The sequence below is a fragment of the Pleurodeles waltl genome, chromosome 4_2 (assembly GCF_031143425.1).
Source record: "Pleurodeles waltl isolate 20211129_DDA chromosome 4_2, aPleWal1.hap1.20221129, whole genome shotgun sequence".
Taxonomy (NCBI): domain Eukaryota; kingdom Metazoa; phylum Chordata; class Amphibia; order Caudata; family Salamandridae; genus Pleurodeles; species Pleurodeles waltl.
Window position 1 is genome coordinate 1043530300 of NC_090443.1, and position 12379 is coordinate 1043542678.

The following is a 12379-nucleotide window of genomic DNA, read 5'->3' on the forward strand; positions in this document are numbered from 1 at the left end:
GACCAACATCCCTCTCCATTATCTACTGCAGCAGTGACCTCCATCCATGTCTATCATCTCACTGCAGCAATGACCAACATCGCTCTCCAAAATCCAACAGCAACAGTGACCAACATCCCTCTCTATAATCCCACCGTAGCAGTGACCAACATCCCTCTCCATAATCCCACCATAGCAGTGACCAACATCCCTCTCTCTATTATCCCACTGCGGCAGTGAACAACATCCCTCTCCATGATCCCCCTGCAGCAGTGACCGCCATCCATATCTGCCATCCCACTGCAGCAGTGATCGGCATTCCTCTCCATCATCCCACCACAGCAGTGACCAACATCTCTATTCATCATCCCACTGCAGCAGTGACCAACGTCCCACTCCTTCATCCCACTGCAGCAGTGGCCAACATCCCTTTCCATCAGCCCACTGCATCACTGGTCATCAGTACTTGCCATCATCCTACTACAGTAGTGGCCCACATCCCTGTCAGTGATTCCACTGCAGCAGTGACAAAGATCCATCTCCATCATCTCACTGCAGCAGTGACAAACATCCCTTTCCATCATCCCAGTGCAGCAGTGACCATCATCCCTGTCCATCATCTTACTACAGCAGTGACCAACATCCCTTTCCATCAGCCCGCTGCAACAGTGACCAACATCCCTCTCCATCATCCCACTGCAGCAGTGACCCACATCCCTGTCCATCATCCCAGTACAGCAGTGACCAACATCCCTCTCCATGATCCCACTGCAGTAGTGACCAACATCACTCTCCATCATCCACTGCAGCAGTGACCTCCGTCCATGTCTATCATCCCACTGCAGCAGTGACCAACATCGCTCTCCAACATCCCACAGCAGCAGTGACCAACATCCCTCTTTGTGATTCTATCACAGCAGCGACCAACATCCCTCTCCATCATCCCACTGCAGCAGTGACCAACATCACTCTCCATCATCCCACTGCAGCAGTGACCAACATCCATGTCTATCATCCCACTGCAGCAGTGACCAACATCGCTCTCCAACATCCCACAGCAGCAGTGACCAACATCCCTCTTCGTGATTCTATCACAGCAGCGACCAACATCCCTCTCCATCATCCCACTGCAGCAGTGACCAACATCACTCTCCATCATCCCACTGCAGCAGGGACCAACATCCATGTCTATCATCCCACTGCAGCAGTGACCAACATCCCTCTCCATCATCCCACTGCAGCAGTGACCCACATCCCTCTCCATCATCCCAGTACAGCAGTGACCAACATCCCTCTCCATGATCCCACTGCAGTAGTGACCAACATCACTCTCCATCATCCACTGCAGCAGTGACCTCCGTCCATGTCTATCATCCCACTGCAGCAGTGACCAACATCGCTCTCCAACATCCCACAGCAGCAGTGACCAACATCCCTCTTTGTGATTCTATCACAGCAGCGACCAACATCCCTCTCCTTCATCCCACTGCAGCAGTGACCAACATCACTCTCCATCATCCCACTGCAGCAGTGACCAACATCCATGTCTATCATCCCACTGCAGCAGTGACCAACATCGCTCTCCAACATCCCACAGCAGCAGTGACCAACATCCCTCTTCGTGATTCTATCACAGCAGCGACCAACATCCCTCTCCATCATCCCACTGCAGCAGTGACCAACATCACTCTCCATCATCCCACTGCAGCAGGGACCAACATCCATGTCTATCATCCCACTGCAGCAGTGACCAACATCGCTCTCCATCATCCCACTGCAGCAGTGACCAACATCCCTTTCCATCATCCCACTGCAGCAGTGACCAACATCCCTCTCCATCATCCCACTGTAGCAGTGACTCACAGCCCTCCCCATCATCCCACTGCAGCAGTGACCAACATCCCTTTCCATCATCCCACTGCAGCAGTGACCAACATCCCTCTCCATCATCCCACTGTAGCAGTGACCAACATCCATGTCTGTCATCCCACTGCAGCAGTGACCAACATTGCTCTCCAACATCCCACAGCAGCAGTGACCAAGATCCCTCTTCGTGATCCTATCACAGCAGCGAGCAAGATCCCTCTCCATCATACCACCACAGCAGTGACTAACATTCCTCTCCAACATCTCACTGTAGCAGTGACCAGCATCCCTCTCCATCATCCCACTGCAGCAGTGACCCACATCCCTCTCCATCATCCCACTGCAACCCACATCCCTCTCCATCATCCCACTGCAACAGTGACCCACATCACTCTCCATCATCCCTCTGCAGCAGTGACCAACATCCGTCTCAATATTCCCACTGCAGCAGTGATCATCATCCCTCTCCATCATCCCACTGCAGCAGTGACCAACATCCCTCTTCGTGATTCTATCACAGCAGCGACCAACATCCCTCTCCATCATCCCACTGTAGCAGTGACCAACATCCATGTCTGTCATCCCACTGCAGCAGTGACCAACATTCCTCTCCAACATCTCACTGTAGCAGTGACCAGCATCCCTCTCCATCATCCCACTGCAGCAGTGACTCACATCCCTCTCCGTCATCCCTCTGCAACCCACATCCCTCTCCATCATCCCACTGCAACAGTGACCCACATCACTCTCCATCATCCCTCTGCAGCAGTGACCAACATCCGTCTCAATATTCCCACTGCAGCAGTGATCATCATCCCTCTCCATCATCTCACTGCAGCAGTGACCAACACCCTTTGCCTCCCCCGAGCAAAGCAGAGCCAATATCCCATCCATCATCCTACCACATCTGGGGGTTGTAGGTCACAATATTATGGATAAAATATAACCTGATATAAATATTGTATGGATAATATTGACTATTGGGACATGTAAAAACATGGGGTGATATTTTTGAATATTCTGGAGACTATTTATTACAGATGTTATTCTGATGACGATAAGCTGGTACCACAACCAGCAGAGTACCACAGTGCAGGACATTACCCTGGCACAGTTTGAGTCTGCCATGAAGTTGGTTCCAGTCAACGAAGAAATGGAACTCATGTTGACAACGTGAACTGTCACGTCCAAGTCATTTTATCCAAACTGAAAATGTGAGGATGCCGGCAGCAACCCTAAGTACGTGTCAAATGTTGGGGATCACAACGGTTTGTAGAGTTAATACTTGTTTGAGAAACTACGCCAATCATTGGCCAAGTCCAAGGTCTCGAGAAGACACCCATCAGTGCTAGGCTCTCTTGGGACACACTCATCCCTAGTAAACTCTGACATCTGAATTCTTGGTAAATTTTCTTCGGCCTCAACTTGAGAGCACTGCAAAAAAACTTGAAAGATTTTTTTGGGCTAATGTATCATATTGTTTTGGAAACTGGAATAAATAAAGTGCCTTTTGTCAATTTCTCACTTTTTTACAATGCTTCAAGTCAAAGACCTACTATTGTCAATGATAACAACGACCTCATGGACCCTATTAGACAGAGGACGAAGCAAGGTCTGCCTTATAGTAACTGAAAGCAGAATTTTGAGAGTACACGGAAAGTTTCTGGAGCTGGACTTTGGGAATATTTCTTAGTCTATTCTGCACCTGGGAACGTGGTGGATTTTAATTACCCCCTGTTGAATACTCCTGCACAGAGCTGTTCAGCAGGGGAAGGGAAAAAAGTTTCAAGCACCTGCGAAGATATGAAGAAAGGCGGTGAAGTTAGAAGTTTGGAACAGAGAGGGGGTATATAGGACTCCCGCCTGACAATCTGAGAACATCTAATGCGCTCTGGGTCCATCACAGCAAGCGATGTCCACCTTCTGACCGCACAGTAAGCTGGTACCACAATATCTCAGTGAGTCTAGTTAGCTCTGGCGCAGCCCAACATTTGGTTCAGGGGGGTGTGACAGAATCTTTAGTTCTGAGAATTTACTGTAGATCACTCGTTGAATCAGTTGAGGGGTCTCATGCTTCTTACCGATTCTGTCTTTCGTGCAAGAGCAAACATTTAGAAAGTTAAATAAAACATAAAAACAGTTAAAAAATAAATTAATTAAATTAAAACAGTTGTTTAAATGAGAAAATGAGAGAAGGTGAAACGGAAACGGAATTTTTTGGGTGAAAAAGTTGTCCTTGTAAAATAGAGAAGAGGAAAATAGCAAGAGAAAGCTGTTGTTGCCGGGAGGGCTGACCAACTTGTCGATTTCACCTCCACACTTGTTTGTACAGGACTCTGCTGACCTGACAGAGGTGTAGCCTCGATTTCTCTCTCTTCCAGGTGCTAGAAATTGTTGTTAGCTAAGAGGGGTGGGAGCCCCACTCATGTAACAAGCACAGTCCTTGTCAGAGTGAACCACAAAATGTCCCTAAATTAACCTCAGCTTAACTCTCTGGTAGCTTGGCAGAAACTCAGTCACGCTTAGCTTGGAGGCAATGTGTAGCGTATTTATGCAGCCCTCAAACAGAAATAAAGTGAAAACATTACACAAGACAAATCCCAAACCAATTTAGAAAAAAAGAGTACATTGTCATAAATAAAATGACACCAAAACAAATTAACTGTAATCAGTGCAACCAAAGTTATACTTTTTAAAACTTTTAAGTCAAATATAGTGCCAAAACAACAAAGCGCCAAGTACGGGTATCTGCTCGACCAAGTCACAAGTAAAGGCCACCTGGGATGGAGTGCGGGATGGACACAGACACCAGGTTCTACCCGGTGAAAGCGTTACCTTCAGACTTGAAAAATATTTTGAAGAATCCAGGAAAAGTTAGAGTCTCTGCGGGGCAAGTTTGCAGGCTGGATTGAAAGACGACATCGTCAGCAATGAGGACCGATGTGCAAAGCCTCGGTGGTCTTGTCGACGATAGCAGGAAAAAGCTTTGAACAGGAGACGCTCTATTTCCAGGTCGAGGAGGTCGTCCTTGTCGACATCAAGCCCGCTGACAATTTCTACCTTGTGGCTTAGAAGTTTTTCTGGGACGTGAAATACCTCAGTGGGACAAGGCTGCAGACTGTAGCTGAAGAGGGCTCCCTGAAGCCGGATATTTTCGTCGAGAGGTCCTGCTGAAAGGGATTTGCTGCTGTGGAGAAGAACAAAACGTGAGCTGCGTGGAAAATCAATCCCACCGATGATGCACCTTCACTTGGATCGGCTTGCAGGTAAGTCCCAGTCTCCTGTCAATTCTCCAAGCATTTTCAGCTGAAAAAGTTTCTAAGTCCCAGTTGTTGGATTTTGGTAGGAGCAGTACACTATAGCACCACACCAAGGGTTCAAGGACATGGGGGCACCTCACGGGGGTAGGCCTCTCTCCAGCAGGGGCCAGTAGCTGCAGCCAGTTAAACTGCGCAGTTTCTGCAGCTTGTTGTGCCCCTGCAGCTCACACAGGAGGCTAGCCAGCTAACAGTTCGAGTCATTTTGCTGGTTCTGGGTTCAAGGAGCAAGTCCAGTCTTCCTTCCTCAGGCAGAAGGGCATAAGGGCAGTCCTTCCAGTAGCTGGACTCAGAGAAGTCCTTCTTTGGAGCCCTCTACCAGTCCATGAGCAATCTGATTTGGGATCTGAGAGCGCCCATGTTTATTCCAGGTGGAAGACTTTGTGTGGGAGACTCCCTCTCCTATCCTGAGTACAGGATCCGGAAAGTTCATTCCCTTCCCCATGTCCAGGCACTAAACTGTGTGGAGCCACAGAGGCCTGCTGTCAGGGACCTTTGTGTGTGTGTGTGTAGGTAAGAGCCCTTTCAAGTGGAATTGGGGATCAGCACAGCTCCTCCCTTACCATCCTGTCAGGAGGGCCCATCCTCTCCACGCCAAAGCCCTCTATATGTCACTGTCTGTAGCCAATACACAAACCCCAACAGCAGAGCCATTCACAGTCATGTGACCCAGGGCACTGGCAGAAAGACACAGATGCCTAGGACACAAAAATGCCACCTTTCTAGAAGAGGCATGTTTGCAAGTGTTAGGGGAGACATGCGTTTTGAAAAGGCAGGTTTGGGCCCGGCAAAAGGCTTATCTTGGCAGGTAGAATTGGCAGTTTTATACTGCACTCACAAGCTGCAGTGGCAGGCCTGTAGGCATGTTTGAAAGGGTTACTTTAATGAGAGGCACAATCAGTGCTGCAGTCCCACTTGTAGCATTTAATATGCAGACCCTGGGTACATGTAGTACCATTTACTAGGGGCAACAAGTAAATTACATGTGCCAATTAGGGGTAGGTCATTTTTACCAGGTTTTAGGGAGAGCACATGCACTTTACCACTGGTGACGTGCACAGAGTCCTAAAGTCAACGAAAACAAATTCAGGGTGAAGGCAAACTCCTTGGGGGGACCATCACCCAAGAATGCCGTGTATAACACCAGGGTAAGGGTATAAACCTTATTTCTTTTGCTGCCATTGGCAGCCAGAGCAGTTTCATCTGAAACATTGTAGTTTCGCTGCCTGTGTGTTTCTGGGGTTAATTTACGATTTTTAGTCAATTGTAAAATGAGACCACAGCAGTGATGTTTTTACCTCCATTTTATACCGGTAACAGAGCAATTTTGACATGGTGGCTCAACATTTCTGCATTATGATGAGCCTTTGTATAATAATGATGATGCATTTTTATGCCAGTGACCTAGCAATTTGACGCTGGCCTCTCGTAACCAAATTACTGATTATTGACCAGGTATTTTTGTATTGTAAATCAGCAAAGGTGAAGTGGTAACTGGTGACCTAGTAATTCTGTTTTGTTCCTGTGACTCAGCAATTTTGAACCTGTTTAGGTGCATCCAACTGGTGAAGAATCACGTTTGCATACTGCAAGGATTCTTCCTTTATTGGACATTTGTGACTCCATCCTGGCGCCAGATGTTACAAACCGTGTGATTCCGTGCATTTGTTTTGAAGGGCTTAAGGTTGCCTAAAGCCTAAAAATCACACTGTAGTGCTTTGAAAACACTCGTAACAAATTTTTGTTTAACTGTTCATTTCAAACAGACCTTGTGTATTAACTGTACCCGTGGAACATTTAGTATATACTTAGCGGCCTATTTTATTTTAATAATATGTTGCAAAAATATGTGTGCACAGCTGTTTCACTTGCTGAAGTGTGTTTTTTGGGAGATAAATAGTTGGTAAATGCAATTTATTTTTAGGAAACAAATATATGTTCACAACTAACATTAATGCAAATTGTGCTTTTTAAGGAATAGCGATTTTATGTTTCTAGACACGTTATTTTATATTGTGTGAGTTGTGGCGGAAGGATTTATATTTACATTGCATAAGGGCTCAAATATATTTAATTCTAAAACATACATATTTTTGGATTAAAGCAGATAACAAAATATTATTTAAAGTCGTACACACAGTGCATAATTTGTGAATACAAACGTGCCGGTGCCCAGTGCTCTCCTCTTAAACATGCGGCTGCTGCATTTAAATGAGCGAGCACTGAACACTGAGGCAGCGTAATCCTGAAGCCATCTCAGGCCTCTTTAATCCATTTACAGCCACTCCCTGCCCCCTCAGCTCACTCTTGCAGCTTTCTGCTTTCTCCCTTTGAGACGCTTTTTCATTTTTCTCTTCCTCCCCCTTTCCTATATGTGTCTTTTGCTTCCAGTAAATGCTTGAGGCAGAAAAATAATAGCCAGCCCTCAAAAATAAGTGCTGGTGCTCTTCACCGGAAACAACAAGCACAAATTAAGCACTGCATACACATGCATTTTTAAATGAAGAAATTAAAGGTATTTTAAGGATAGTGGATAAATGCGGATAAATATTTGTTCCTGGCGCTGCTCGCTGTTTTATTGTCGGGTTCCTTGTTATTGCTGCCTATTTCTTCATCTTGGTTACAAATTATGTTTAGCTTACATTCCGTACAATTATATTTTTTCATTTCCATGCAATTTTGCAGTGTACTTTATTTCACCCCTGCGTCCCTTTCGGAGAAACTTATACTCACCTTTGTACCACAAAGATTAATAACTTTCCAATCTCCTTTTTTTGCAGTTACATTTTAACAAAGACGGGATTTTATCTGTATTTTATTTGTGATGCATGTCGTGTTTTTAGAGCCAATCATTTTTTTTACAATCCTTCACTGAGGGTCATTTGGTTTGTGTTATAGGAGATATTGTTTCTGTAAAATTATTCAAATTTTTAGGTGCCACACTTTTTCATGGTGAGTGTCTGTTGGTTTGAGGTTAAAGCTTCTATAACTACTGCTGCTCACTCACTGCGGTTGGCACACTGGCTTCAGCCCCCTTTCCATCTTTTACTCACCTACAGAGGTTGTTTACAGCCTGTGAACTATACTATACTTTAGGATAAGGATACACACTGTGCCACACACCAACAAAGCTTACACATATACATGCATAAATAACATTAGAATAGAGTACATCATACTAATACACAACAATAACAAAAAAAACAAGCAATCACATCCAAAGGCGAGACCTATTGGCTATGCCAATGCTTGTTTTTTTTTTTGCTGATTGAACAGTTCTGTGCAAGGAGTTGAGTCTTGTTGCAGAGTTGTTTTAATCGGGGTCATTCCAATAACTGAGAAACAGAAATGCCACTGGTCTGTGTAGTGTGTGTATCTAAATCACCTTCAAGTAGGGGTTGTCCCTGGTTCCCAGCAGGATGGACATTCAACTATTTCAGACTTCAGCCCTTTCCAAGAATATGAACAAAGGCTGTTGATTTCAGGGAAGACTACACTGTCTGAACTAACTTTGAGATTTCTGCGCGGTTTGTGTTTACAAATCTGAAAAGTTATCACTTTAAGTAGTTTACTGTGTAACTATGAATTGATTGATTGTCTAGTTCAATTTTTGATGTATTGTTTATATACTGACATGTACTTCTCAAGAAAAATATGCTTCAAAAAATAGTTCTGCGCTTGAACTTGCACGGAACTGAAGGCTTTTTGGGGGCAGATCACATTTCTTAGGAAAAAGATAAACTGTGAATGTTTTCAGGAGGGAATTCTTCGTGGCCCAGCACTACAATCTGCACTGGTGGCAAAAATGTGCAAATAATAAACAGCACAAAAGGGGTGTGGGTGATTTTTTTCCAAAAATGGTTGTTCGTGTATTCGGTTGTCTGTTAAAATATAATATTCACATAACATGATCATAAGCGACATCTTTGCGCTTTCCTTGCAGAAGCTGAAAGGCGCGGCCTGCAGAGACCAGTCCAGACAACTGCGAACTGACTGACCCATCACACGTCCCAGGAACTGAACTTAGCAAGTACTGAGCAATTCAGCTGTGAGAGACTGAGCACAACTTACAACAGAGGGGAGGTCTGCACCTGAACCATAATGAAGCTATTGCTCAATCCTAGGGGCAACCTCCTAGACCAGAGATGGGGGGCTGACAAGAGATAGAGCATAGAAGCACAGCCCAACCTCAGCGCCCAGGACACTGACTTTCACTTTGCATATATTGTGTGTGTGATATTCTGCTCAAATGTGCATTAAAGTACTTCCCTTTTTTGAAAGCAAATACCTGGGTTGGATCATTACCTATTAATCTCTTGTGCCACTATCGAGTCATCAGCTCAAGCATCCCCACACTGCCTCCATGAGAAGCCTGTGACATGCCATCATTGAGAGTCAAGTGCTGAAGGGGTGGTACCCGGCCCAGTGTGTAGAGTCCTAGTGCGATAACCAAGGGACCTCGGAGTCAAATTACCTCAACCTCCATGGTTGAGGACTTGTAGCCCCTATTTGCCCCGTACCCTCCAGATGTCTAACAAGGGTCTACCTATAAACCACCAAATATGGACCGCTCCTACCATCACTTAGGCCCATATTTATACTTTTTTAGCGCCACATTTGCGCCACTTTTTGACGCAAAACCGGCGCAAACTTACAAAATACAGTAGTATTTTGTAAGTTTGTGCCACTTTTGCGTGAAAAAATTATGCAAATGCGGCGCTAAAAAAGTATAAATATGGGCCTCAATGTGCTACTCCAGGACAGGGGCAGTAGTGCCCCCCCCCCCCATATCACAGGACAAATGCTGAAGCTCACTTTGACCTGGATCAGATCTCATTCAGTGCACACACCCTAGTTTAGTGTATCCAATTCCAAATTCACCTGCAGTTGGGCACTCAGGGAAGGTAAACACTCCATCCATCATACAAAGAAAATTCCCGTCTCAACCTACCCAAAATGTTACTCAACTGTTGGAGTTGTCCAGTTATTTGATTGACAAAACTGTCAGGAAAACTCATCTGCCTTCCTATGATTCACTTCACGTAATGCTCAACTGTGAAATCTAGGACTTGCAATGAGATTTAGCATCTTAGCAACTTGGAAAGACACCCTCCGTTGCCATGAAGCACTTGAATGTTTTGTGATCTGTCTGGACCACAAACTCGGTACCAAACAGGCAACGCCGGAAGCTCTTCAAAGACCACACAAAGGTTGTGTTTTCAGCAGACACACAATTCTGTTCCCTAAGAAGCCCTCTGTGGCTCATCATGATCACTGGGTGACCTCTAACCTTCTGTTCAAGTTGAGCAAGTACTGCTCCAACTCATTTATGTCAGGCTTTAGTCTGCACAATGAAAAGCTGACTACAGTCAGGCGCCTTCAACAAAACTACAATACATACTCTTGTCTTCAGGTCACTAATTTCTTCTGAAACTCAGTGCAGATCACTTTCTTAGGCCGTTTCTTGGATGTCAAGGCTGTCAACAGGGCAACTATGGCCCATTAGTCTGGGTGATGGGAATGTCTCATGCCAACACGGAATGGATCTTGTTATCCAGTTGGCAAATGTTCCCGTTGTCCACCTGATGCTCACAGTCGACTACCCCACCTAGCATCTATGAGGGTCAGTTTTGCTCTCTGTTTCAAAACGTGTTCTAGATGGCTCTGGTGGTCCTCCCATTAATTTCTAAAGATGGTAATGTCTTCAAGGTAGGTCACGCAGAACTTTTCAAGCCCTGAGTGGAGATGGTTCACTGGGATTTTCCTTCTTAGGATTGTCAATTTCAATTCTGTCTGCTTCATCAACTATTGCAGGGAAGGCCCTCGCACCTTGCATAGTGCATGCCCCACTGGTTTCAGTAAACTTTTAGACTTCAATTTGTTTCTTTTCTTTTGTATGACTACTCAATCCAATTCATTTAATGCTTCAAATTGTGTAGGCCTAGATTGTGCCTTCTCTCACGCATTGCATGTCCCAGAAAACCAAGCGTTCTATTACTAAAAGTACCCTCTAAAGCAAAGTGCGTGTCTTTGTCACCAGAAGTATGCTCAAGCCTGTCTTTTACCCACACACAAGTATAATATATGACTTCTGCTATCATTTTGAATGCCAGAGAACCTTTGAAGGAATCTTCTCTCCTTCCATAATGGATACACTAGGATTTTTAGGCTTTTTCAATGGAGCACCCATTATCTAATTCAAAATAAACCCCAAAATTCATTAAATAAACAAATATGCCATCAACCAGTCCCAGCACAGCTGTGGCAAAGGTCATCCAATCTCGGACCAGCTACAGCAGCAACCAACCAATGACAGTGCCAGGCTACTCTAGTTGGAGTGAGCTGGTCCCGCTGTATTAAATACTGATAACATAAGATAAAATAAAAGCGCGGCTCGTGATGATGTGTCTCACTAATCTTTGTGCAGCTTCCAGCATCCATTAACCAATATTCTGTGTATAAAAAACAACACAATTACCTTTCGTCACTAAATATACACAAATAAACAAATTAAATCTTGTCTGCTCAACCTACTCATTAAGCAGTACAAACTCACAAATTACACCACGGCAGATTCTCATCCAGCGGTAGTCCACCCCTGATTAGCACATTTACATTTGTGCACAAAGGAGCAGATGACACCAAGCCAGGTTAAACACGCAAATCCTGAAAGAAAACTTTTGTTAATTCAGACCTAATCCGTGTGAATGCAGTGCCTTGCAAATCATGTTATGTTGTTACATTATGTTATAGTGATTTGTATAGCATGCTTATCACCAGAGGGGTATTAAGGCGCTGGAGCAGATGAGTAGGCTGGTCGGGCTCATAGTTGAATAGCCAAGTTTTCTGCTTCAGGCAGAACTCGAGTAGAAAGAGAGGGCATGATGTGGTGGGGAAGGTTTTTCCAGGATCTGGCAGCAATGTAGGTGAAGGAGCATCCCCCTTGTTTGCTCCTGCAGATGCAAGGTATTTGTAGGAGGTGGAGTGTTGCTGAGCGTACTTGCCTTGTGGTTTGGTGGAATTTGAGCCGGTGGTTGAGGTAGACAGATCCTAAGTTGTGCAGGCTTTTATAAGCATGGGTAAGCAGTTTGAATTGGAATCGCTTCTGGATTGGTAGCCAGTGTAGCTTTCTGAGTTGGGGTGTAGTTTGTGCACTGCAGGAGATGTTGAGGATGAACCTGGCAGCATTCTGGGTGGTTTGGAGTATTTGTATGACT